The 27,798-nt window shown below is 43.5% G+C and overlaps 1 long non-coding RNA gene across 4 annotated transcripts; it reads right to left on the reverse strand.

Annotated features, from left to right (window-relative positions):
• On the reverse strand, window positions 1-27,798 carry LOC129049098 (uncharacterized). Of its 4 annotated transcripts, none has more exons than XR_008511890.2 (4): window positions 26,720-27,798; window positions 20,988-21,304; window positions 19,883-20,042; window positions 1-431 (listed from the first exon to the last, which is right to left on the reverse strand). It is a non-coding gene; the product is annotated as an uncharacterized LOC129049098 (long non-coding RNA). The 4 variants fall into 4 exon arrangements; XR_010135749.1 differs by having other exon boundaries at window positions 19,883-20,046; XR_008511891.2 differs by lacking the exon at window positions 20,988-21,304.

A 27,798-nucleotide genomic window follows, 5' to 3' on the forward strand; every position in this document is an offset into this window, starting at 1 on the left:
TTCAAACATATTTTAAATATCTTTATTACAAGTTATGAACAATGAATTTCTGAAATTCTTTTCTACACTTATCTTAAAGAATATTATATAGAATTACTGTAATCACCTGTTGACTTCTTCCAGCCCATTGCACAGACACAAATCAATTTACTGAGACCTCAGCATTGCAGTAGAGAAAAATTTGACACAAGGCCAGGCACACAGAAGATGGTGTTACTCCTCAAGTCAGTTTCCTTGAAGGCTCAGAGGTTAGGGTTTTTAATGGACAATTTGGTGGGCAGGGAGCTAGGGAATGGGTACCGCTGAGTGGTCAGGGATGAAATCACAGGGGAGTGGAAAACAGTCCTTGTGCACTTAGTCCACTTCTGGTGGAGCCACAGGACCAGTTGAGTCATGAGTCACGAGTCCAGGTGGAGTCAGTCTGCGAAAATCTCAAAAAAAAAAAAAAAAAATCTCAGGTTTTACAGTAGTGGTGTTATCTATAGGAGCAATTGGAGAAGTCACAAATCTTGTGACCTCTGGCCACAGGACTCCTGAGCAATAAGGGATTGTAGAAACTATGCCTACATTTTAGCAGAACTCAGGCCCCTCCCATAACCCTAATCTTATGGCCTTTCATTAGTTTTACAAAGGCAGTTTCAGACCCTGAACAGGGACTGAATTCATTTTAGGGAGGGATTATTATCATCTTTGCTTCAAAGCTAAACTATATATATATATTTTTTGAGACAGAGTCTCACTCTGTTGCCCCTGAGCTGGAGTGCAGTGGTGCAATCTTGGCTCACTGCAACCTCTGCCTCCTGAGTTAAAGCGATTCTCCTGCCTCAGCCTCCCAAGTCGCTGGGACTATAGGCGTGTGCCACTGTACCCGGCTCATTTTTTGTATTTTTTGTAGAGATGGGGTTTCACCATGTTGGCCAGGCTGGTCTTGAACTCCTGACCTCAAGTGATCTGCCTGCCTCGGCCTCCCAACGTGCTGGGATTACAGGCATGAGCCACCACACATGGCCCAAAGTTAGACTATTGACAACTACATTCCTCCCTAAATTAGCTTGGTCTGTGCCCAGGTATGACCAAGAACAGCTGGGAAGTAAGAAGCAGGATGGAGTCAATTACATCAAATTTCTTTTACTGTCATAATTTTGCAGGGGCAGCTTCATTACAAATGCAGAACTTAGTAATAAAAGTCATATTGTTAGATATGAATTCTAAATTTCTTTTCAAAGAATCAATATGTCAGTATGTTCAATTATTTACCTTCTACTTTCAAACTTCCTCATAAAGCAACCTTTTTCGATTACCTGCTCCACCCTGACTCATTTTGATCACCTGCTCCAACCTGACTCATTTCAATCACCTGCTCCACCCTGACTCATTTCAATCACCTGCTCCACCCTGACTCATTTCAATCACCTTGCTCCACCCTGACTCATTTTGATCACCTGCTCCACCCTGACTCATTCCCATTACCTGCTCCACCCTGACTCATTCCCATTACCTGCTCCACCCTGACTCATTCCCATTACCTGCTCTGTCATAACCATTTTTCCCACCAAACCACTCACCCCATCACACTCTTCACTCTCTTTAAATTAGCCAATCGGAATTAGTTTAGCCTGGGCGGTCTAACCCTAGCCAATAGGGGAATGACACAGCAGCAGGGGCCACGTGCGTCAGAGATAAGAACCCCTTCCCCTCCCTTGTCCAAGTGTGTGCTCACCATTGCTCCATCTGTAAGGGCGCACCCTTCTATAGAAGTACCTTGCCTTGCTGAGAATTAAAAAGAAAATTTTATATTCGAGTGCTATTTCTTTTGCGGCACTGAAACTTTATATATAACAATATTAATAAACAAAGCAAGGCCGGGCGCAGTGGCTCACACCTGTAATCCCAGCACTTTGGGAGGCGGAGGTGGGTGGATCACGAGGTCAGGAGATTGAGACCATCCTGGCTAACATGTTGAAACCCCGTCTCTACTAAAAAAATACAAAAAAATTAGCCGGGCGTCGTGACGGGCACCTGTAGTCCCAGCTACTCGGGAGCTGAGGCAGGAGAATGGCGTGAACCCGGGAGGAGGAGCTTGCAGTGAGCCGAGATCGTGCCACTGCACTCCAGCCTGGCCAACAGAGCAAGACTCCATCTCAAAAAAAAAAAAAAAAGAAACAAAGCAAAAAATTTGGCTGGGCATGGTGGCGCATGCCTGTAATTCCAGCATTTTGGGAAGCCGAGGCGGGTAAATTGCTTGAACCCAGGAGTTTGAGAGCAACCTGGGCAACATGGCGAAACCCTGTCTCTACAAAAAAATTAGCCTGGCGTGGTGGCGAGCGCAGGTAGAACCAGCTGCTGGGAAGGCTAAGGTGGGAGAATCACGTGAGCCCGGGAAGTTGAGGCTGCAGTGAGCCATGATTGCACCACTACACTCCAGCTTAGGTGACAGAGCAAGACTCTGTCTCAAAAAAAAAAAAAAAAAAGGAAGAAACAAAACAAAAAATGTAAAAATAAATACTTTAATAATATGCCATAATGACATGTATACTGATCCGGATTTGTTTAAAGTAGCTAGGGATTGTACTGTGGGAGTCCAAAAACCTGCTGCATATGTAAAATATTTATACTATTTAATAAGCAAAAGTCACTAGCAGCAAAATTATCCAAAAATCAGTGGAGTTGTAGGAATCAAAGTATCTCTTGTGGTGCCAAAGCAAAAATGCAAGTCTAGACCTTAGCAAGGCAAGACTTTATCAAAGGAGGCTATGACAATAGGAAGACACTCAAAGCCTAAGCTAGAAACATCTCAGGGAAGGGGTGTGTGAGCAGAAACTGTGGCAAAGGCAGCTGTGGAAAGAGAAAAGAAAAAGGGTCGTATTCAATTTGCTAGGGGAAGTCTTGAACTTAATGAACTGTGTCCAAAAAAAAAAAAAAAAAGGGAAGGACAAGGCAGCACAGTTTAGTTGGTGGATAGGTATATGGAGTGGGGTTTGTGTCTGAGAGACAGCAAACAAGTTACAATGCAGAAAGTTTGCATAAAGCTCAGGGCCTAGCTGTCCTTGTCAAAGCAGACTGAAGTTACATGAAGCACTAAGTTTAACCATCCCTGTTACTGGCTATCAGTGCACACTTAAATGATTTTGGCTTTTAAGCAGATATAAATTGCATATATTCCAAGTCATGTTGACACAAACATATCTTAGAATCTGGCTCTACAAATATTCAAAGTAGGTCACATCCACAGGTGAACAAATCATAAGGCAGCTGGAAAACTTCACTGTATTAGTTAATAAGAGAATAGGCCAGGTGCAGTGGCTCACTCCTATAATCCCAGCACTTTGGGAGGCCAAGGTGGGTGGATCACTTGAGGTCAGGAGCTCAAGATCAGCCTGGCCAACATGGTGAAATCTTGTCTCTACTAAAAAAATAGGTGAGGGCCGGGCATGGTGGCTCACGCCTGTAATCCCGGCATTTTGGGAGGCTGAGGTGGGTGGATCACGCAGTAAGGAGATGGAGACCATCCTGGCTAACACGGTGAAACCCCGCCTCTACTAAAAATACAAAAATTAGCCAGGCGTGGTGGCACATGCCTCTAATCCCAGCTACTCAGGAGGCTGAGGCAAGAGAATTGCTTGAACCCGGGAGGTGCAGGTTGCAGTGAACTGAGATCATGCCATTGCCCTCCAGCCCGGGCAACAGTGTGAGACTCCATCTCAAAAAAACAAAACAAACAAACAAAAAAGAAACAAAAAAAAGAAATGGATGACTCATACTGAAAAAGAGATCATTGAAAGAAATGACTCAGGAGGCTGAGGCAAGAGGATCAGGAGTTTGAGTTTGTAGTTAGCTATGATCGCACCACTGTACTCCAGCCTGGGTGACAGAGCAAGATCCTACTCAAAACGAAAAAGAGAAGCAAGAAAAAGAGAAAAAGAAAGAAGACTAATTGAAACAACATCTATTTTCATGGATTGGAATATCTAATATTGTTAAGATATCAGTACTTCTTAATCTGCAGATTCAACACAATCCCTATCAAAATTCCAACTGCCTTTTTAATCTTTTCAGAAATGTAAAAGCTGATCCCCAAATACATATAGAATTGCAAGGGGCCCTGAATAACCAAAACAATCTTGAAAAAGTTAAAAATGGAAAGACTCACACCTCCCCATTTCAAAACTTTGTTTAAAGCTATAATATTCAAGACTGTAGTATGGGCATAAGAATAGACATGTAGTTGAGGACAATGAATTGAGAGTCCAGAAATAAACCCAGGCTCTTGCATCAATTGATTTTCAGCAAGGTTGCCAAGACAGTTCAATGGAGGAAAGAATAATCTTTCAACAAATGGTTCTGAACAATTACATATCTACATACAAAAGAATGAATTTGGCACCTGAGTACCATACACTATATACAAAAATTAACTCAAAATAGATCAGGACCTAAACATAAGAGCTAAAACATAGACGTAAATCCCTGTGACCTTGGATTAGGTAATGGTTTTTTAGTTACGGCACCAAAAACACAAACTATAAAAGAAAAAAAATAGAAAAATTGATCTACTCCAAAATTAAACACTTTAGTGCTACAAAGGACATTATCCAGAAACTGAAAAGACAACCTATAGAAAGGGACAAAATATTTGCAAGTCATATATCTGGTAAAGAACTTGCATTGGCCGGGCACGGTGACTCACACCTGTAATCCCAGCACTTTGGGAGGCCGAGGCAGGTGGATCAAGAGGTCAGGAGATAGAGACAAGCCTGGCTAACACCGTGAAACCCCGTCTCTACTAAAAATACAAAAAGTAGCCGGGCGTGGTGGCGCATGCCTGTAGTCCCAGCTACTCGGGAGGCTGAGGCAGGAGAATGGCGTGAACCTGGGAGGCGGAGCTTGCAGTGAGCCGTGATCGTGCCACTGCACTTCAGCTTGGGGGACAGAGCGAGACTCTGTCTCAAAAAAAAAGAACTTGTATCTAGAATATATAAAGAACTCTAACAACTCAACAATAAAAGACAACCCAACTAAAAATTTGACGAAGAAATTTTTTTTTTTTTTTGAGATGAAGTCTTGCTCTGTCCCCCAAGCTGGAGTGCAGTGGCGCAATCTCCACTCACTGCAACCTCCCTCTCCTAGGTTCAAGCGATTCTCCTGTCTCAGCCTCCAGAGTAGCTGGGATTACAGGCGCCCGCCACCACGCCCAGCTAATTTATTTTTTGTTTTTATTTTTTATTTTTAGTAGAGACAGGGTTTCTACTAAACACCCTGTAATCCCAGCACTTTGGGAGGCCGAGGCAGGCAGATCATGAGGTCAGGAGTTCGAGACCAGCCTGGCCAACATAGTGAAACCCCATCTCTACTAAAAATACAAAAAAAATTAGCTGGGTGTGGGGGCAGGCACCTGTAATCCCAGCTACTCGGGAGGCTGAGGCAAGAGAATTGCTTGAACCCGGGAGGTGCAGGTTGCAGTGAACTGAGATCATGCCACCTACATTGGCCAGGCTGGTCTGAACTCCTGACCTCAAGTGATCTGCCTGCCTCGGCCTCCTAAAGTGCAAGGATCACAGGCATGAGCCACCCACAGGCCAAGACAAAGGATTTGAATAGGCATTTCTTCAAAGAAGACAAACAAATGACCAATAAGCATATGAAAAGATGCTCAATGCCGCTAATCATTAGGGACTTACAAATCAAAACTAGGAGATAGTAAGTCATACCCACTATGATGGCTACTATAATTTTTTTTAACTTTTAATTTTTTTTTTTTTTTTTTTTGAGATGGAGTCTCACTCTGTCGCCCAGGCTGGAGTGCAGTGGTGTGATCCCATCTCAGCTCACTGCAACCTCCGCCTCCCGGGTTCAAGCAATTCTTATGCCTCAGCCTCCTGAATAGCTGGAACTACAGGCATGTGCTATGACGCCCAGCTATTTTTTAAATTTTTAATAGAGACAGGATTTCACCATGTTGGCAGATCTGGTCTCAAACTCCCAACCTCAAGTGATCTACCCGCCTTAGCCTCCCAAAGTGCTGGGATTACAAGTGTGAGCCACTGGGCCCAGCCGTATAATAATTTTTTAAAACAATTACAGGTGTTGATGAGGTTGAGGAGAAATAGGAACCCACGGAAATTGCTGGTAGAAATATGAAATGGTAGTAAAAAACAGTTTGGGAGTTCCTTTAAAAGTTAAACCTAGAGACCGGGCACTGTGGCTCACGCCTGTAATCCCAGCACCTCGGGAGGCTGAGGCAGGTGGATCACGAGGCCACATGGTGAAATCCCATCTCTACTAAAAATACAGAAACCAAATTAGCCGGGCATGGTGGCAGGCACCTGTAGTCGAATGGCGAGAACCTGGGAGGCGGAGCTTGCAGTGAGCCGAGATCGCGCCACTGCATTCCAGCCTGGGTGACAGAGGGAGACTCTGTCTCAAAAAAAAAAAAAAAAAAAAAGTTAAACCTAGAGTTGCTAATATGATGAGCAATTTCACTCCTTGGTACGTACCTTAGGGAATTGAAAACATGTTCATATAAGATAGCAAAAAAAGGAAACAACTGAAATGTTCATCAACTGATGAATGGATAAACAAAATGTGGTATATCCATAAAATCGAGTATTATTAAGTCATAAAAAGGAATGAAGTATGAAGGATGCTAAAACATAGATGAACCTCAAAAACATTGTGCTCACTGAAAGAAGCTATATACAAAAAGCTTCCCTTTTTATAGGAAATGTCCAAAACACGTAAATCCACAGAGACAAAAATAATAGACTAGTGGCTGCCAGAGCTTAGGGGGAAGGAAGGATGGGAAGTGACTAATAATGGCTATGAGTTTCACTTTGGGATGATAAAAATGTTTTGAAACTAGTGGTGATGGTTGTACAACCTTGTGACTATACTAAAAATCACTGACCTACACACTTTAAAATGGTGAAATTTATTGTGCTTGAATTATATCTCAAAAATATGGTTAAGTTTTAAGTTTATTATAACAGAATTAAACTTTTCAGAAAAGGAAAAAAATGGTTTTACAGGGAAATGATGTGGTAATTTTATAAATTATTTCTAGATGATATGATTATATACATGGAAAAACCTGAGAGAAAAACACAAAATGTTATAGATCATAAGAGAATTCAGGTGGACTAGCATGACATTAACAGTCAAAATCAATCATTTTCATATATACAAACAATAAGCAGTTTAAAAACATCTATTTACAATAGCAACAGAAAAATAATTTCTGGGAATAATCTAACAATAAATGTGCAAAATCTACACGAAGAAAACTTTAAACTCGCTACCAAAGGAAATAAAAGATGGTTTGCAGCCAGGCGTGGTGGCTCACACCTGTAATCTCAACACTTTGGGAGGCCAACGTGGGTGAATCACTTGAGCTCAGAAGTTTGGGACCAGCCTGGCCAACATGGTAAAACCCTGTCTCTACAAAAAATACAAAAATTAGCCGGGCGTTACTGGCTTGAGCCTTTAGTCCCAGCTACTCAAGAAGCTAAGGTGGCTTGAGCCTTTAGTCCCAGCTACTCAAGAAGCTAAGGTGGAAGGATGGCTTAAGACCAGAAAGCAGACGTTGCAGTAAGCCAAGACTGTGCCACTGCACTCCAGTCTGTGCAAAAGAGCCAGACTGTCTCAAAAAAAAAGAAGGTTTGAACAAATGAAAAGGCATAACTTGATAATATAGGATGCCTCAACATGATAAAACTTCAATTCTTTCTAAATTAATTTATAATAACTTCTCTCCCAAATCCTAAGGATTTTTTAAAAAAGAGGCTGATTTTAAAGTTCAAACAGAAAGAAATAAAAAGTCAACATACGTTTGATGAAGAAGGGAAATGATAGAAAAGTAGTCAAAACGAAGAGGAAAGCCTAAATTGACATTTGTACAAAGTTATTTATTAAAACCTTCTTTGTAATTAAGAAAACAATCTTTGTATCCATTCAAGAATTCTCTGCAGCTAGCCGGGGGTGCGGTGGCCCACGCCTGTAATCCCAGCACTTTGGGAGGCCGAGGCGGGCGGATCATGAGGTCAGGAGATTGAGACCATCCTGGCTAACACGGTGAAAACCCGTCTCTACTAAAAATACAAAAAATTAGCCAGGCGGGGTGGCGGGCGCCTGTAGTCCCAGCTACTCAGGAGACTGAGGCAGGAGAATGGCGTGAACCCGGGAGGTGGAGCTTGCAGTGAGCCGAGATTGCGCCACTGCACTCCAGCCTGGGGGACAGGGAGACTCCGTCTCAAAAAAAAAAAAAAGAATTCTCTGCAGCTATGAAAAAGAATGAAGCTGTTCTTTGTCTACTGATATGGAAAGTGTCCTAGGCCAGTAGGCGTGGTGGTTCATGCCTGTAATCGAAACACTTTGGGAGGCCGAGTCAGGCAGAATACCTGAGACTAGAAATTTAAGACCAGCCTGGCCAACATGGTAAAACCCAACCTCTGCTAAAAATTGAAAGAAAGGGGAGGGGAGGGAGAGAAAGAGGCCAGGTGTGGTGGCTCACACCTGTAATCCCAGCACTTTGGGAGTCCAAGGCGGGCAGATCACTTGAGGTCAGGAATTTGAGACCAGCCTGGCCAACACGGTGAAACCCCGTCTCTATTAAAAATACAAAAAAAATTAGCCAGGCATGGTGGTGTATGCCTGTAATCCCGGCTACTTGGGAGGCTGAGGCTGGAGAATCACTTGAACCCAGGAGGCGGAGGTTGCAGTGAGCCGAGATCACACCATTGCACTCCAGGCTGAGCAACAGCAAGAATCCATCTCAACCAAAAAAAAAAAAAAGGAGAGAAATAGAGAGAGAGAGAGGGTCCCAGACAAGAGAGAGAAAGAGAGAAAAAGAAAGAAAGAGAGAGAGAGAAGGAAGGAAGGAAGAAAAAAAAAAAGACAGAAAAGAAAGAGTCCTAGATGAGAGTCCTAGATGAGAGACAGCAAAAGCAAGCAAGCAAGCAAGCAAGAAAGAAAAGAAAAGAAAGGAAAAGAAAAGAAAAGAAAAGTCAGTCAGTCCTAGGTGAGAGAGAGAGAAAGAGAGAAGGAAGGGAGGGAGGAAGGAGAGTCCTAGACCAGGGGTCCCCAATCCTACTGGTCTGTGGCTTGTCAGGAAGTGGGCCCCATGGCAGGTGGTGAGCAGTGAGCAAGCAAGCAGAGCTTCATCTGTATTTACAGCTGCTCCCCATCACTCACATTACTGCCTGAGCTCCACCTTCTGTCAGATCAGCGGTGGCACTAGATTCTCATAGGAGCATGAACCCTATCATGACCTGAGCATTCAGGGATCTAGGTTGAGTGTCCTTATGAGAATCTAATGCCTGATGATCTGTCACTGTCTCCCATCACCCCCAGATGGGACCATCTTGTTGCAAGAAAATAAGCTCAGGGCTCCCACTGATTCCACATTATGGTGAGTTGTATAATTGTTTCATTATATATTACAATATAATAATGATAGAAATAAAGTGCACAATAAATGTAACGTGCTTGAATCATCCTGAAACCATCCCTCCCCGCCCTGATCCATGGAAAAGTTGTCTTCCACAAAACCAGTCCATAGTGTCAAAAAGGTAGGAGACCATTGTCCTAGATATACTGTTTCATGAAACAAGTAAGGTGCAGAAAAGTGTATAGCTTATGTTGCTTGTGTAAAAAGGGGCAAAATGGGCCGGGCGCAGTGGCTCACGCCTGTAATCCCAGCACTTTCGGAGGCCGAGACGGACGGATCACGAAGTCAGGAGATTGAGACCATCCTGGCTGACACGGTGAAACCCCGTCTCTACTAAAAATACAAAAAGTTAGTCGGGCATGGTTGCGGGCGCCTGTGGTTCCAGCTACTCGGGAGGCTGAGGCAGGAGAATGGCATGAACCTGAAAGGCGGAGGTTGCAGTGAGCTGAGATCGTGCCATTGCACTCCAGCCTGGGCGACAGAGTGAGACTCCATCTGAAAAAAAAAAGGAGGGGGGCAAAATGTGTGTGTATTTGTGTATGTGTGTGTGTTTTCTTGTATATTGTAAAATATCTCTGTAAGTGGATACACATGCTGATCAATACTGGCTTAAGGGATGTGGTTACAGGGAGACCTTATACGGTTTATCTTTAATCTTTTTCAATTTTGAGTCTTATGAAAGTCACATCTAATTTAAAAATAAATAATGGACCGGGTACAGTGGCTCACGCTTGTAATCCCACACTTTGGGAGGCCAAGAGGGGAGGATTGCTCTAGCCCAGGAGTTCAAGACAACCCTGGACAACATGGCGAGATCCTATCTCTACAAAAAACTTTAAAATTAGCGGGGCATGGTGGCACACTTGAGATTCCAGGTACTCAGGAGGCTGAGGTGAGAGGATTGAGTGAACCTGGGAGGTCAAGGCTGCAGTGAACCATGATCTCACCACTGCACTCCAGCCTGGGCAAGAGTGAGACCCTGTCTCAAAAAAATAAAAACAAATAATACACTGACAATATAGCAGAATTTCTGTAAAAATAATTTTTTTTTTTTGAGACGGAGTCTCACTCTGTTGCCAAGTCTGGAGTGCAGTGGTGTGATCTCAGCTCACTGCAAGCTCTGCCTCCTAGGTTCACCCCGTTCTCCTGCCTCAGCCTCCTGAGTAGCTGGGACTACAGGCACCCGCCACCTCACCCGGCTAATTTTTTGCATTTTTAGTAGAGATGAGGTTTCACTGTGTTAGCCAGGATCATCTGAGTCTCCTGACCTCGTGATCCACCTGCCTCAGCCTCCCAAAGTGCTGGGATTACAGGCGTGAGCCACCGTGCCCAGCCAAAAATAATTCTTAATCTTAATTTCACATTGATAAAATGTATTTGAACAAAATTATTATACTTCTTTATTTTTTTCCTCTGAAATGACCAAACTCTCTTGACTACTTGATAGACCACCAGCTGACTATTCTCTGAGCAAGGCTGTCCCCAGAACTTTAAACATTCAGATGCCAGAAAGGCTACTACAGTTAGATCCAGTATCTGAATCCACATCTCATTAGGGCCACAAATTATATTCTTATACCAGAGATTAAGTGGGATCTTATTAGAGAAACTCCTAATTCTTAATTCAGTTAGTTAGTATTTGCTGGAAACCTATTATTTAATATTATCTGTTATACAGAGATTAATGTATCCTGGCTGCTGTTCTCAAGAAGCTCACAAGCATGCTGAAGTTACTAAACTATATCTAATTACATAAAATAGGTTCTAAAGGCCCCAGCAACTATGGCAGTTGGTTAAAATAGATTTATTATAACACCCCTTGCCTAAGTGTACATCTGAAAGGATACACACCACTTTTTTATTTTATTTTATTGAGACAGGGTCTCACTCTGTCGACCAGGCTGGAGTGCAGTGGCGCAATCTCGGCTCCCTGCAGCCTCCGCCTTCTCGGTTTAAGCAATTCTCCTGCCTCAGCCTCCTAAGTAGCTGGGACTACAGGTGTGCGCCACCACGCCTGGCTAGAATTATTAATAGCAATTACATCTGTTGGATGGGATTGCTAGAAAGGAGACAAGGGGAAGACTTTTACTTTTTTAAATATTTCAAATATGAAGATGGTGAGATCATGAAGGATTTTATTCATTTTTAGCATTTTTGTTTTTCAAATAAAAACATAGGAAAAAATCAAGAGTTTCAAACCAATACATAACGTTATTTCTTCACATAATTAAAACAAATTATCATATACCACTTTCCTACCTCCCTTCATTGAATAGTACAAAACTTGGTACTCTGCTTTTATCTACCAGATATTCTGTATTTGCCTTGACCCTTGTTAAATGAAGTCTCCCTTTGTTTAGGAAAAATATACAGTATATCAAAGGATGAGATCACCACCCCAAAGCTATGCTGATCAGTCTTGTTGAACAAAGAAAATACAGGCTTTGGCTGGGTGTGGTGGCTCATGCATGTAATCCCAGCACTTTGGGAGGTTGAGGCAGGTGGATCACGAGGTCAGGAGATCGATACCATCCTGGCTAACACGGTGAAACCCCGTCTCTACTAAAAATACAAAAAAATTAACTGGGTGTGGTGGCGGGCGCCTGTAGTCCCAGCTACTCAGGAGGCTGAGGCAGGAGAATGGCGTGGACCCGGGAGGTGGAGCATGCAGTGAGCCGAGATCACGCCACTGCACTCCAGCCTGGGCAACAGAGTGAGACTCCGTCTCAAAAAAAAAAAAAAAAAAAAATACAGGCTTTATGGGAAGGGTTTGTTATGGGGAGTATTGGTTACTGAGGCAGGAGTAATTTGGAAAATCAGTCATAAAAGCATAGGTTACAGAAGTTCATTTTCTGTTACCTAGATGTGTTTGCTGAATGAGCTATCACTGATCAATTATAACAGGTTTAAAACCAGCATTGGTGTTTAGTTGTTACCATGCTATAAAAATTTCAGTCTCGGCTGGGCACAGTGGCTCACGCCTGTAATCCCAGTACTTTGGGAGGCTGTGGCGGGTGGATCACCTGAGGTCAGGAGTTCAAAACCAGCCTGGCCAACATGGTGAAACCCCGTCTCTACCAAAAATACTAAAATTACCTGGGCATGGTGGTACATGCCTGTAGTCCCAGCAACTCGGGAGGCTGAAGCAGGAGAATCACTTGAACCCAGGAGGCGGAGGTTGCAGTGAGCCCAGATCACACCACTGTACTCCAGCCTAGGTGACAGAGTGAGACTCTGTCTAAAAAAAAAAAAAAAAAAAAAAAAAAAAATCAGTCTTTTTCTAGGTTTGTGGGGATTTTTTTTAATTCTAAAAAGGAAGGCCGGTCACGGTGGCTCACGCCTATAATCCCAGCACTTTGGGAGGCCAAAGTGGGCGGATCATGAGGTCAGGAGATTGAGACCATCCTGGCTAACACAGTGAAACCCCGTCTCTACTAAAAACACAAAAAAAATTAGCCAGGTATGGTGGTAGGCGCCTGTAGTCCCAGCTACTCGGGAGGCTGAGGCAGGAGAATGGCGTGAACCCAGGAGGTGGAGCTTGCAGTGAGCTGAGATAGCACCACTGCACTCCAGCCTGGGCAACAGAGTGAGACTCCATCTCAAAAAAAAAAAAAAAAAAAAAAAAAAGAGTTACATCTTTTTTTGCTTGGTCTTGATTTTAAAAACTAGAGGAATCTTGCACTGAAAATTTTAATTTCTTTTGACCTATCATAATTTTATATTAAAAGGTCATAATATAATGTATTAATTTTCTCTTCCTACTGTAACCAAATTACCACAAATTTAGTCACTTCACACAATACAAATTTATCATCTTATGGTTCAGTAGATTAGAAATCTGACACAGGTCTCACTAGGCTAAAAACCAAGATACTGGAAGAGCTGAATTCCTTCTCGAGGCTCTAGGGAAGAATCTGTTTCCTTTCTTTTTCCAGCTTCTACAGGTTACCCACATTCCTTGGCTCACAGCCCCTTTTCTCCTTCTTCAAAGCGAGCAACATACGTTTCTCTGACCCTACTTCTGTTGTCATATCTCTTTCTCTGACAACCCCTTTGTCCTCCCTCTTTCAGTTGTAAGGACCTTTACAATTACCTTGAGACTGCCTGGAGGATCAAGGATACTCTTCCTACCTTGAGGACTTAATTTAGTCACACCTGCAAAGTCCCTCTTGCCATGTAAGGTAACATATTTGCAGGTCACAAGGAATAGGACACAAACATGTTTAGGGGACCTTTATTCTTCCTACCACACGTGGAAATTGAATTTATAAATATATCCGTTAGAATTGCACTTGACTGCTTAAACAAGTAAGGGATCTCTCTGTCTCCTATAGCAGGAAATCTGGGAACGGGAAGCCCAAGGCTGATTGTGATGGCCTCAACAATGCCAGCAAGGAAACTGACCCCTAGTGTCCCGATCACTACCATGCTTAGCAATGACTGCTGAGCCTCGGGCATCCTCACGGGTTCCAAGCAGGAAAAAAGAAATGGAAGAGGCAGTACCAGCAAAATTCAGCTTACATTTTGTTAGCCAGAATTGAGTCATGGGAGCACCCCTAGCTACAAGGAAATCTGAGAAGGGAAGTTTTTAGCTTTCCTCCTTCTCTAAAGAAGGAAGGAAAATTGAAATAAGAGTTGGAATGAGTGACAGGCGAGCTAACCTACAGACTTGACTACAAGTAAGTGATTGAGAAAACAACTTTAATAATCCAATTATTGAAGGGCAAGACTCAGGTGTAGGAATTTAGTGGAGTATTTGCTACATGTGTTACTCAATATCTGTTGGTCCTAAGATCAAAATTGATTTTTAAAAAAAAGACTCACAAGTCACAGTTTACTTAGCCTTAAAAGGTACACGGTAAACAATGCACACGGCTAAACAGCAGAAACCTTCTGATGTCTGGCAATGCTGGGTGCAGCTTCCATGCCCCTCCACCACACAGCATGCTCAGCTGCGAGAGGTGAGGCTGAAGCACGTGCAGAAGACTTGACCTCTGGGCAGCCACCCTTTCCATTCTCTACCTATGTGTAGTCCATGCTTGTTGCAAAGCCTCTGGGAGAAAGTGCTAAATCACATGCCTAACAGGGCAGCTGCAACTCATCAATCAGGGGTTTCACAATGAATGCTTCTTTAAGCCAGGGGCAATCTGACCTGCTAACATTCCAAGTTTATCTTGTATCAATACATTCTGGGGAGCAGAGTGGCAAGAAGGTAAATCTAAGGTCATATCCCCAGGGTCCCTGGGTCTGGGCAAGAGTTTAGACCAGCCAAAAATTCCTTCCTTGGTGGGCTAATATATTTATCTTTCTTTCTTCCTCTTGAATTCAGAGTATCTTCCTCTTGAATTCAGAATCAATTGAGAGAAATACAGGAGTCAGATAGGTGAGCCTCAAAATATCACCTTAATAAAGTCAACTGGAAGATGTGGCCAAGTGGGCAGGCTCACACTTTCCCCAGACATCCCCGCCTGGTTGCTGGCACAGCTGAACAACACAGGCTTCTCAGCAAAGGCAGGGTCATAGGAAGCAGATCCACTCCCTGTAACACACAGGTCTAGAAAGGTGAAGGGCTGAGCTCAGTCTGTTCTTCCCAACTCACATGTCTGACTGCTGACTCCTATTTCCCTGGGGAGGGGTGAATGAGGAACAGGGAGATACGCAGTGATTCTCAGCCAATCTCACAGTTCAAAGCCACCCAGGAAACCAATGTGCAGTGAGGTAGAAAGCCACTCACCTACCTGAAGTTGCTGTATCTGGAAACATAAGGGATGGAGATACCGTTCTTCCCTATAACTCAGAAGATTCATTTTAACTATGCTCTACTTTTCTCATAAATGGTAAACTTCCTCTGAGATAGTTTCTTTTTTTTTTTTTTTATTTTTTGAGATGGAGTCTTGCTTTGTCGCCCAGGATGGAGTGCAATGGCACGATCTCAGCTCATTGCAACCTCCGCCTCCCGGGTTCAAGCAGTTCTCCTGCCTCAGCCTCCCAAGTAGCTGTGATTACAGGTGCCCGCCACCACGCCTGGCTAATTTTTTGTATTTTTAGTAGAGAGAGGGTATCACCATGTTAGCCAGGATGGTCTCCATCTCCTGACCTTGTGATCTGCCCGCCTCAGCCTCCCAAAGTGCTGGGATTACAGGCATGAGCCATTGCGCCCGGCCTTTCAATTCTTTTAATACAAAGCAAATGAAAACACCTGTTTTCAATTTCTTTTACCAGTCAGGCTGTCTTTCGGAACCTAAGACAGTTTGCTTCTAGGTTTCTGCTAGCACTCTTGTTGGAGGGCATTCCCTGGAGTCACAAAGGGCAGTTCTTTGGGAAGAAGGGATGGGAAGAAAAAATAATGTCAGTTCATAAAATAATCGTCAGACATTCTTATTTATAAAGGCCATCATCAGTAGAGTTTTCATTTTTTCTTTGCTCAACGAAAAGCTATCAAGTATCTTCAGTAGCTGTTTTTGGGTTTTTTTTTTAAATAGTTATGGCAGGGGCCAGCACGGTGGCTCAACCCTGTAATCCCAGCACTTTGGGAGGCTGAGGTGGGCAGATCGCCTGAGGTCAAGAGTTCGAGACCAGCCTGGCCAACATGGAGAAACCCTGTCTCTACTAAAAATACAAAAATTAGCCAGCTTTGGTGTTGCATGCCTGTCATCCCAGCTACTTGGGAGGCTAAGGCAGGAGAACTGCTTGAACCCGGGAGGCGGAGGTTGCAATGAGCCGAGATCGTGCCATTGCACTCCAGCCTGGGCGACAGAGTGAGACATCCCAGCTACTTGGGAGTCTGTGGTAGGAGAATTGCTTGAACCCGGGAGGCGAAGGTTGCAGTGAGCTGAGATCACGCCACTGCACTCCAGCCTGGAAGTCGGAGGGAGACTCTGTCCCAGATTTAAAAAAAAAAAAAAAAAAAAAAAAAAAGGCTATGGTAATGACCTGTCTCCCTCTTGCTTAAGTTTTCTTTTTTTCTTTCTTTCTTTTTTAACCTATCTTTCTTTCTTTCCTCTTTCTTTCTTTCTCTCTCTTTTTATATTTTTATTTTTCAGAGTCTCCAACCCAGGTTGGAGTGCAGTGGTGTGATTATAGCTCACTGCAGCCTCAACCTCCTAGGATCAAGGGATGCTCCCACCTCAGCTTCCCGAGGAGCTGGAACTACAGGTGCACACCACCATGCCCAGCTAATTTTTTATTTTTTATAGAGATGGGGGTCTCTATGTTGCCCAGGCTAGTCTTCAACTCCTGGGCTCAAGCAATCCTCCAGCCTCAGCTTCCCAAAGCGTTGGGATTACAGATATAAACCACTGCACCTGGCCTGAGTTTTCAGTAAACCAAATAATTAATGTACTTCTGACTGTATTAGAACCTAAAGCACATTTTCTAGCTATGGGTCCCCAAGTGGAGCAGGAGGCCTGACCAGTTCATGGATTCCCTGCACCAGGTCTGGCAGAAAGCCACAGAACTCGTTTTATTAGGTCTCCCCACAGGTACTTGAAGATACGGTCTTCATATCTCTTCAATATTCCAGGGGAGGGGACCCTACTTGTTTCCAAGATACTGACTTCTCATGTTAATAGCAATGCTCCCATAGATATTATATTGCATCCCGGAACTTTTCAAATCTGTAGTTCCACCTAAAATTTTATCTAGTGAATTGTTACTTACTGCCTAGGTGCCAACCAGTACAGCAGTGCGTGTTCATCTTACTTAGACTTCAGAGCCGCCCACTGGCTGTAATGGATGAGCATGCACCCAAGCTCCCCTTCCACCACTCTGCTTGCTGGCATTTGAGAGTGCTCTCCTCTACAGGGTCCTGAATCTTATTTCTCATTGGCTACTAATATGTAATGGCTTTTGCTCAGTGCTGTTATGACAATCACCTTGTTGGCCTTCTGTGTCTAGGAAGAATTACAGTCACTACCCTAAAGAGCTCAGAGTCTCAATTTGCAGAAGGCCTGTCATTGAACATAAAATGAATATTGAACCATTGAGAAGACTTTCTGCTTCTCTTGAGCCAGTGGTTGAACAGTGTAATCCCAGGTGTGCCTGTAATCCTTGGCCTTTGGGAGGCCAAAGCGAGAGGATCACTTAAGGCCAGGAGTTTGAGACCAGCCTGGGCAACATGGGAAAACCCCATCTCTACCAAAAATACAAAAAAAATTAGCTGGGCATGGTGGCGCACAGCTGTAGTCCCAGCTATTCAGGAGGCTGAGATGGAAGGATGGTTTGAGCCCAAGAAGCAGACATTGCAATGAGCTTAGATTGTGTCACTGCACTCCAGCCAGGGCAACAAGGCCAGACCCCATCTCATAAAAATGGCTGGGCATAGTGGCTCATGCCTGTAATCCTAGCACTTTAAGAGACTAAGGCAGGAGGATTGCTTAAGGCCAGTAGTTAGAGACCTGCGTGGCTAACTGGCTAAGTTAGTGAGACCCTGTCTGTTTTTTTTTTTTTTTTGGAGACAGAGTCTTGCCCTGTCACCCAGGCTGGAGTACAGCGGTGGGATCTTGGCTCACTGCAACCTTTGCCTCCTGAGCTCAAGTGATTCTCTTGCCTCAGCCTCCTGAGGGGCTGGGACTACAGGTGTATACCACCACTCCTAGCTAATTTTTGTATTTTTAGTAAAGATGGTGTGTCACCATGTTGGCCAGGCTGGTCTTGACCTCAGGGGACCTTCCCGCCTTGGCCTCCCAAAGTGTTGGGATTACAGGCATGAGCCACCATGCCCGGCTCCCATCTGTATTTTCAAAAAAATAAAAATAAATGACAGTATGCTTATTCTATTCTATTCTACTCATTTGAGACAGGGTCTTGCTCTGTTGCCCAGACTGGAGTACAGTGGCATGAACATAGCTCACTGCAGCCTTAATCTCCTGGGTAGAAGTGATCCTATCTCAGCCTCTAGAGTAGCTGGAACTATAGGCATGTCTCATCATGCCTGGCTAATTTAATTTAAAAATTTTTTTATAGAAACAGGGTCTCGCTATATTTCCCAGGCTGGTCTCAAACTCCTGGGCTCAAGCCTCAGCCTCCCAAAGTGCTGGGATTATAGGGGTGAGCCACTGTACCTGGCTCTATTTTATTTTATTTTATTTTATTTATTTATTTATTTATTTTTTTGAGACGGAGTCTGTCTCTGTTGTCCAGGCTGGAGTGCAGTGGTGCGATCTCAGCTCACTACAAGCTCCGCCTCGCAGGTTCACGCCATTCTCCTGCCTCAGCCTCCCAAGTAGCTGGGACTACAGGCGCCCGCTACCACACCCAGCTAATTTTTTGTATTTTTAGTAGAGACGGGGTTTCACCATGTTGGTCTGGCTGGTCTTGATCTCCCGACATCGTGATCCTCCTGCCTCAGCCTCCCAAAGTGCTGGGATTACAGGCATGAGCCACCGCGCCCGGCCCTGGCTCTATTTTAAATAAATAAATAAATGAAACTAAAACACAATTGGAACTTTATTTGCTCTTTGATGACCCTTCATAGCACCTCAATTTCTCATGGCATGCCTCTTGCTTGGTTTACATCATAGAATTTCTGGCATAATAGGCCGGGCATGGTGGCTCATGCCTGTAATCCTAGCACGTTGGGAGGCCGAGGCGGGTGGGTCACCTGAGGTCAGGAGTTTGAGACCAGCCTGGCCAACATAGTGAAACCCCAACTCTACTAAAAATACAAAAATTAGCCAGGCGTGGTGGTGGGCACCTGTAGTCCCAGCTACTTGGGAAGCTGAGGCAGGAGAATTGCTTGAACCTGGGCACAGAGGTTGCAGTGAGCCGAGATCGCACCACTTCACTCCAGCCTGGGCAAAAGGGCAAAACTCTGTCTCAAAAAATATAATAATAATTTCTGGCATAATCTCAGAAAATTCGGCCAGGCATAATGGCTCACTCCTGTAATCCCAGCACTTTGGGAGGTCGAGGCAGGCGAATCACTTGAGGTCAGGAGTTCGAGTCCAGCCTGGCCAACATGGTGAAACAATGTCTTAAAAAGAGGGAGACTCTGTCTCAAAAAAAAAAAAAATCTCAGAAGATTCCTAGAAATTTCTTACCACTGTTAAAAGAAAAAAACTTCAGCTGAGTTAAATGTAAAGGAGTTTAGCTGAACAATGAACAATTTGTGAACAGGGCAATCCCCAGAATCACAGCAGATTCATAGCGAATCCAGCGTAGCTACGTGGTGGAAGAAGATTTATGGACAGCAAAATGAAAGTGACGAACAGAAAACAGAAGTGAAGTACAGAAACAACTGGATTGGTTACAGCTTGGCATTTGCCTTACTTGAACACAGTTTGAACATTTGGCTACATTTGATTGGCCAAAACTCAGTGATTGGCACGGGTGTGGGCTTTACACCTCCACTTTTTACAGTTCATGATGTACAGAAAAACCTTTAGGCCAAACTTAAATATGTGAGAAGGCAGCTTCAGGCTAAACTTGATTTAAACCCACCTTGTCTCAGTTCTCCTGGTTTCCAAATTATCTTCTGGCCTCATTTTCTTCCCTAGCTCAGAAGTATAGTGATTATCCACCACTATTTCCGGCATTAACGACTTCAAATCTCTCACTCTTCTGTTTTACTTGTGCTATAATCATCCAGACGACAACAGACCTAGCTAAAGAACATATAACATTAGGTTTCACATCTGACAAATATAGATTCTGCTATTTGATCTGTAGTGGACATATGCTCATTTTTGCTCACCATTATCCAGCCTCCTTTCTTTGGCAAAACCATCTTAATCTGCACCATGCTGTATTCCAGTCTTGGAGGCAGCTCCCCAACTAAGAACATGACTCTAGCTAACCCAGACAGTGTCTCCCCACCATCCCCTCTCTCTGGAATTGGACTCTGGGGTGGAGTGATCCAAAGATATTAAGCAATATACAGGCAGCTATGTCCTAAATAATCAATCTATTCATTTCTACTACTGAGGCCTGTGAAATGCTTTGGTTTTGTTTTTTACATATTGGTTCATTAACCTCCCCCTTTGTTTTGCCCCTCTTGTTTCCACATATTTTTCCAATGAAATCCCTTTTATCTTGTGATAAAAGTGATTTGCTGTTGTTTGCAACCACAAAACCCTAACTAGCGGTGGCAGCTTGTATTAGTGACTTAAATCCTGCATAATCAGGAATATCATATTTACATATTTAGATGTCATGAGGCGCAAATGTGAAAACAAACTCAAGAGGTCTAGTATGCAATAGCCACAATAAATCCATGCCCTCTAAACTCAGGTGAACCTCCAACACAGCTTGGCAGTCTTTTTATTTGGTCTGGGCCATCTGCTTCACCAAATCCCCTCAGAGGGTTTTACAAACATTTACAATTTTCTTCAGGCTGCCCACTCTATCTCTGCCTCAATCTCAACAGCCTGTCTGGAATGTTACAGGAGAACGTCAAGGAGATAGAGATACCATGTTTGCAGAATCTCAGAAGGCTTTTTTGATCTTGCGATTCATGCCAGGGTCATGATGTCTTAAAATTAGGTTTGCAAGAATATACTTTTGAAAAAACACATTAGGACATTGATTAGAATCGCCTTACCAATACCTGCATCCTATAAGTGTTATGCAATACTCAGAGTGGCTCAGTGGAGTGAGTGAGGTTGTAATCCGAGCTGCTACTGAAATTCTTCTTTATAATTTGATAGTGTTGGACTTGAAGGTCACATCTGGTTACACAGGAATTTACCATCTTACTGTGGGTTCTGGTACGCCAAAGAAGGCAGTACTCTCCAGTCTTTGTTTAAACAACTCTAGGATCAGAATGTTCCTGGTTTGTCCTGGTACCAGAGACATTATTTGAAATTGTTTGTGTCTTCTTTTCAGTCGATCATTCAAATATTCAAACATCGAGATTACATGCAGCTACAAAAAATGTATGTATGTCTTAATTATGAAAGCATTCTCAACATACCAAACTACAAACATATCAGCCATAAATTTCTGCAATCTCAATATATATAAAGTAGCACTATGAGATGAAGGAATGTTGATCAACTTGAAAAGATAGTTTTGGGGTATCCAGAACCAAAGCCTCCAACCTTTCTCATTGATTTCTGGATAAGGAGGCCTCCTTTATGTATTTTTTCTTTTTACCCTCTTTCTTTCCCTTCCTTCCTCCCTGCCTTTATAAAGCTACCTAAACAATCTAGGACTAGCATTAAGTTTGTTGGACATGGCATTTTTCTCAGTACAAATATTTCAATTTTTCTTTCTGTTTAAAAATTAATTTTATTTATTTTTAAATTTATTTATTTATTTATTTGAGATGGAGTCTCGCTCTGTTGCCCAGGCTGGACTGTGGTGATGCAATCTCAGCTCATTGCAACCTCCACCTCCTGGGTTCAAGCTATTCTCCTGCCTCAGCCTCCCAAGTAATTGGGATTACAGGTGTAAGCCACCATGTCTGGCTAATATTTTGTATTTTTAGGAGAAATGGGCAGGGGGGGGTCTCACCATGTTGGCCAAGCTGGTCTTGAACTCCTGACCTCAAGTGATCTGCCTGCCTTGGCTTCCCAAAGTGCTGGGATTACAGGTGTGAGCCACCATGGCTGTCCCCTGAATTTTTTTTTTTTTTTTTTGAGACGAAGTCTTGCTCTTGTCCCCTAGGCTGGAGCGCAATGGTGCGATCTCGGCTCACTGCAATCTCCGCCTCCTGGGTTCAAGCGATTCTCATGTCTCAACCTCCCCAAGTAGCTGGGATTACAGGCACCTGCCACCACGCTCGGCTAATTTTTGTATTTTTAGTAGAGACGGGGTTTCACCATGTTGGCCAGGCTGGTCTCAAACTCCTGACCTCAGGTGATCCGCCTGCCTCGGCCTCCCAAAGTGCTGGAATTACAGGCCTGAGCCACCGTGCCAGGCCGAAAAATTTTAACGCTTAGAAACCCACGTTTCTAGCAGAGCGTGGTGGCACACATCTGTAGTCGCAGCACTTTGACTGGGTGAGGCTGGTGGATCGCTTGAGCCCAGGAGCTTGATACCAACCTGGGCAATACAGTGAGACCTCACCTCTATAGTTGAAAGAAAGAAAAAAAGAAGGGCAGGGTAGGGCAGAGGAGGGGAGGGGAGAGGAAGGCAGGGGAGGGGAGGGATGTTTCCTTGGATGAAATGTGTTTCTTCTTGTGGTCCCTGACCAGTTTTAAACTTTAGAACTGTGGCACTACTAACTGGCTTCTAGGCAGCCTCTCCCACTAGATGGGTTTGAAGTACAGAAGTGATTTCATCAGCCTGAGAATGGAGGCTCTAGAGATTCAAGCAAGTGGAGAAGTTCTGAGTGCTCAATCTCAATGCCAATCATTTCACTGGTGAAAATAAGGTTCATAGCTTGAATAAGAGGAAACATCTATCCACCTGACATCAGGTTTTGTTCCTGATTAAGGGTACATTTTGATACTGGAGTGCTGGAAAGGGAAGATTGTGGTCCCTTTAAACAATACAAAAGGGAGGAAGGGAAGTGCTGGGTGGAGAAAGGTGTGGTCCCTGCCTAGGGCTCCACCCTCACGGACCTAGGTGAGGACAGGAATTTCCGGCCCAAATGTTGCATTTCCCAAGACCACCCTGGCCTGCCACGCCCCCATCCTGGGCCTGTAAAAACCGGAGACCGTAGCAGGCAGACACAGTGGCTGGACATTGTGAGGAATACGTTGGTGGAAGAAGATGCAAGTGGTTGGTCGTTGAAAGGAGCACACCAGGAGAAGAGCATACCAGCAGGCACCAGCATGTTGGCAGGCCATCGACTGGTGGGACGCCACCGGCAGGCGGGAGGAGATGGAGTTTGGCCAGGACAGTCGGAGGAGAGCCAGGGCTGCCCAGTGGCCCAATTCCAGGGGAAGACTATCTCCCTTCTGGCTCCCCCATCGGCTGAGAGCTGCTTTCGCTTAGTAAAACTTTGCACTCATTTTCGAAGTCCACGTGTGATCCGAGTCTTCTAGTACACCAAGGCAAGAACCCGGGATACAGAAAACTCTCTGTCCTTGCAACAAGGTAGAGGGTCTAATTCAGCTGGTTAACACAAGGCGGTAAACTAAAAGCATCCTGTAACATGCCTACTGGGGCTTCAGGAGCCATAAACATTCACCGCTAGACACTGCCGTGGGGTCGGAGCCCCGCAGCCTGCCTGTCTGTATGCTCCCCTAGAGGTTTGAGCAGCGAGGCACTGAAGAAGTGAGCCACACCCCCATTGCTTGCTCTGCGAGGGGGACAGGGAAACTTTACCGTTTCAATATCGACTTGCAAGTGAAAACGGTTGCTGATATTGTATGTGTATGAGCAGGCTACTGCTGCATGTAGCTTGTGATTGGGCCTTATGATGTTATTCCATAATTATAATATTTAGTGCATAATTATTGCATTATACGCAAATGTTGTACTGCATTATGAACTCTTGCTCACAGGACAGTTACATCATAGAAATGTGGGGACAATAGCTGCAGGATGTAGACTGTCTATGCTAGAGACACCCTGGGGGACACAGCTCTTAGAACTTGGTTTCATAACATTGGTTTAGGAGAAATTTAGGTCTGAAATCTAGAGCATTCCAGGGAGGAGTTGGTCTTGAACAAATTGAATAGGAGTGGATTTGGTAACGTTCTGAGTCTTGGGATAGGCACCATGAAGTACCTGAAAAAGGTGCTGGCAGACAGAAGTGGATTATGAGGCTGGGCGCAGCTCTTTTATGTTTTCTGCATAAACTGGTAATTAGGGTGAGCCTTCTGCTTTTATGATGAGCTAAAACTATAAATAATGGTTTGGTGCACATATCAGTGGCGTCCTCTGAAAAAAAAGGGAAACTTTTGCTGTTCCCACATTCCATCTTGCCTTTGCCCTAGGGATTGTACCAAACAGACGCAACTCATTTTGGAGTTAAATACTTTTTAAAATATTTGTTCGTTTATTTATTTGTAGAGATGGAGTCACCCTCTGTTGCCCAGACTGGTCTGGAACTCCTGGCCCGAAGTGATCCTCCCACCTCAGCCTCCAAAAGTGTTAAGATTATAGGGATGAGCCACCACATCCGGCCTGGAATACTGTTACTAAAAAATGTTTCTATTCCTAATCAAAAGCCCCTAGAAGTAATCAATCCCCTCAAACAGAGCCAACACAGCTATCAGTTGGGAAACCTGTGGGACTTTCAGACTCTTGAGCAAGGAGTTGGATATAATAATGGAACTAAAAAAAGAGAACAAATTCGCATTTTGAAGTCATCAGCATACCAATGGCAGCTAGGGGCAATGACATAGAAAAAGAAAGGGAGAGTGTTTAGAATAAGAAAAAAGAGATGAGGACTAAATTGTGAAAAATACCAGCATTTATAGAGAGCTAAAGGAAGAAGGTCAGCAGCGGATAAAAGCCAGGGAACAATGGTGTCACACTAGTCAAGGCAAAAGAGAGTCAAGGAAAACAAGAAGGCATAGAGTGAAACCTCAGAATATAGTTTCAGAGTATCTAGAACCAAGATAGGGGAACTAGTAAAGAGGAATTAGTCAAACTGTAAGAGCAAGAGGGTAATGGATGCAGCAAAGTTCCTGAAGAGATGGGAGAAGATCATAAAGAATACAAGGGAAGTTTGGTAGTCAGCCTCCAAGATGCCCCCAATGATCCTTCCTCCTGGTAGTCATGCCCTTTTGTCAGCCCCTCCCACAATGGTCTGAGTGACTAACTGAATATGGCAGAAATGGCATTATGTCATTTCTGAGATTAGGTTATAAAATATACTGTGGCTTCTGTCTTGGTGACTTTCGCTTGCTTTCTCTCTGTTCCCTGATCATTTGCTCTGGGGGAAGCCAGCTGCCATCTGTGGAGAAGCACATAATGGCGAGGAGCTAAGGCTTCTTGCCAACAACCGTGTGAGGGAGCTTGGAAGGGAATCCTCCAGTTCAGTTAAGCCTTCAGACAATGGCAGCCCTGGTTGACATCTGGCTGTAACTCTCATGAGACATTCTGAGCCAGAACCACTCCACCATGTTGCTCCCAGATTCCTCATATCCAAAATGGTGTGAGGTAATAGACGTTTGTTGTTTTAAGCTGTGAAGTCTGGGTAATTTGTTATATAGAAATAGATAATACAGGAGGGATTGGCTTTGAACAGGAGGGTAGACTGCTTCCTCTGAGAAGTTACCATGTAGGGTCATTTTTGTAAAATCTCGTTCTTCAAGTTTACCCTTTATTACTTAGGCTTGGTATCTTAAAATATTTCAAATTCTAAGTTACAACTAGACTTAAGCCATTTGTATTGCTCATCAAGAAATATTTTAGGCTGGATGTAGTGGCTCACGCCTAAAATCCCAGCACTTAGGGAGGCTGAGGTGGAAGAATTGCTTGAGGCCAGGAGTTCAAGACCAGCCTGGGCAACATAGCAAAATTCCCTCTCTCCAAAATATATATATTTAAATATATATCTTTAAATAAATATATGTTTACATTAATGTATATATTTATATATAAATACATATATAAAATAAGAATTTCCTACTTTTTGTAACATCCTGCTCAAAGTTGGCTATAATACCTATTTTCTTAGCTGATATCCATTTAATCATTAATTTGATAAATATTTATTGTACGTGACATTAGTATTAACTTTATAGAAAGCAACGTTGCTTTTAAAGTGATTAGTAGGGTGATAAATGAGCTGTTTGCTAGTATATCCAAGTTATCTAGTAAGAAGGGTTTACTGAACAAAGAAGTATGGGTAATAGCATAAAAGTATAAACAAATACCCAAACAGTATACATGAGAAGTTAATCATCTTGTCAGAAGAAAATGATACATACAAAAAACCCAAGCATGTGTGAAGAACAGTGTGAGAATGTATCCAGCCAAAATTATATTCAGAGTAAAAATCATGTGTGCATGACGAACTGTATAGCATGAGTTAAAACAAATGAATACCCTGATCACAGAACAATGAGAAATTCCTGCAGCAAGTGAGCATAACTGCCAAATGGGATAATATAAAAGAAGTATGAAGGGAAAACTAATTTTGAGGCTGTAACCATGTGGAACTGAAGGTAATTCTTCAAGTTCTGCTTCAGGTTATCAGGAATTGTGCTCCCGTAATTTAACCATTTATGATAAGTATAAGATTTTCACACAGAAAAAATTATTGTGCTGGTGGAATGTGAACTATTACATCAAACTTGTAAAATTTTCTATAATTTTCATTATTTATCTCAGACTTTGACTCTTGTATTCTTTTGAAGAAGGACTTGTATGGAAACCATGGTGCAAAGTTTAAAATACCAAATGCGTGTTAAAGAAATTAGAGTTGTTAGCTACCTTCTGTTCTCCTTTGTTGTATTTTGGGTTTTACTGGGTGCTGGAGCCGCTGTACCACAGTGATAGCCTGAGGTTTGACCAGGTCGTGGGGCTGGGCAAAGGTGGTGAGTTGATGAACAGATCTAGCTGTCAGCACAGCAAGGAGGTCCAATCCTGTGGGCCAAGGACAGTCCTCATGGTTTTCAGTTCATTATCTGTAAGAAAAATTGTACTGCTTGAAAGACCTTGATTTAAATTCTTGCTTTACCATTTGATAACTGTGATACTGAGCAAGAGACTTTACCTCTGTGAGCTTTAATATCTTCTCCACAAAATAGAGCTGAAAAAAAATCTGCTGTAATTACATCCTGTTTTTCTTCTTAAAGGTCAAATGAGCCTGGCATCAAATATATGTGAAGCCATTTTTTTTTTTTAGATGGAGTTTCACTCTTGTTGTCCAGGCTGGAGTGCAATGGCACGATCTTGGCTTACTGCAACCTCCATCTCCCCGGTTCAAGCAATTCTTCTGTCTCAGCCTCCCGAATATCTGGGATTACAGGCATGCACCATCATGCCCAGCTAATTTTGTATTTTTAGTAGAGGCAGGGTTTCACCATGTTGGTCAGCGTGGTCTCGAACTCCTGACCTCAGGTGATCCACTCGCCTCGGCCTCCCAAAGTGCTGGGATTATAGGCATGAGCCACTGTGCCAGGCCTATGTGAAGCCACCTTTTAAAACTTTACACTACTATAAGCAGAATTTTTTCTTTTTTCTTTTCTTTTTTTTTTTTTTTTTTTGAGACGGAGTCTCACTCTTACCCAAGCTGGAGTGCAGTGGCGCGATCTTGGCTCACTGCAACCTCTGCCTCCTGGGTTCAAGTGATTCTCATGTCTCAGCCTCCCAAGTAGCTGGGATTACAGGCATGCACCACCACACCCAGCTAATTTTTATATTTTAGTAGAGATGGGGTTTCACCATGTTGGCCAGGCTGATCTCGAACTCCTGACCTCAGATGATCCACCCACCTCAGCCTCCCAAAGTGCTGGGATTACAGATGTGAGCCACCATGCCCGGCCTTAAACAGAATAATACTGTTATCA

The sequence above is a fragment of the Pongo abelii genome, chromosome 10, assembly GCF_028885655.2.
Source record: "Pongo abelii isolate AG06213 chromosome 10, NHGRI_mPonAbe1-v2.0_pri, whole genome shotgun sequence".
Taxonomy (NCBI): domain Eukaryota; kingdom Metazoa; phylum Chordata; class Mammalia; order Primates; family Hominidae; genus Pongo; species Pongo abelii.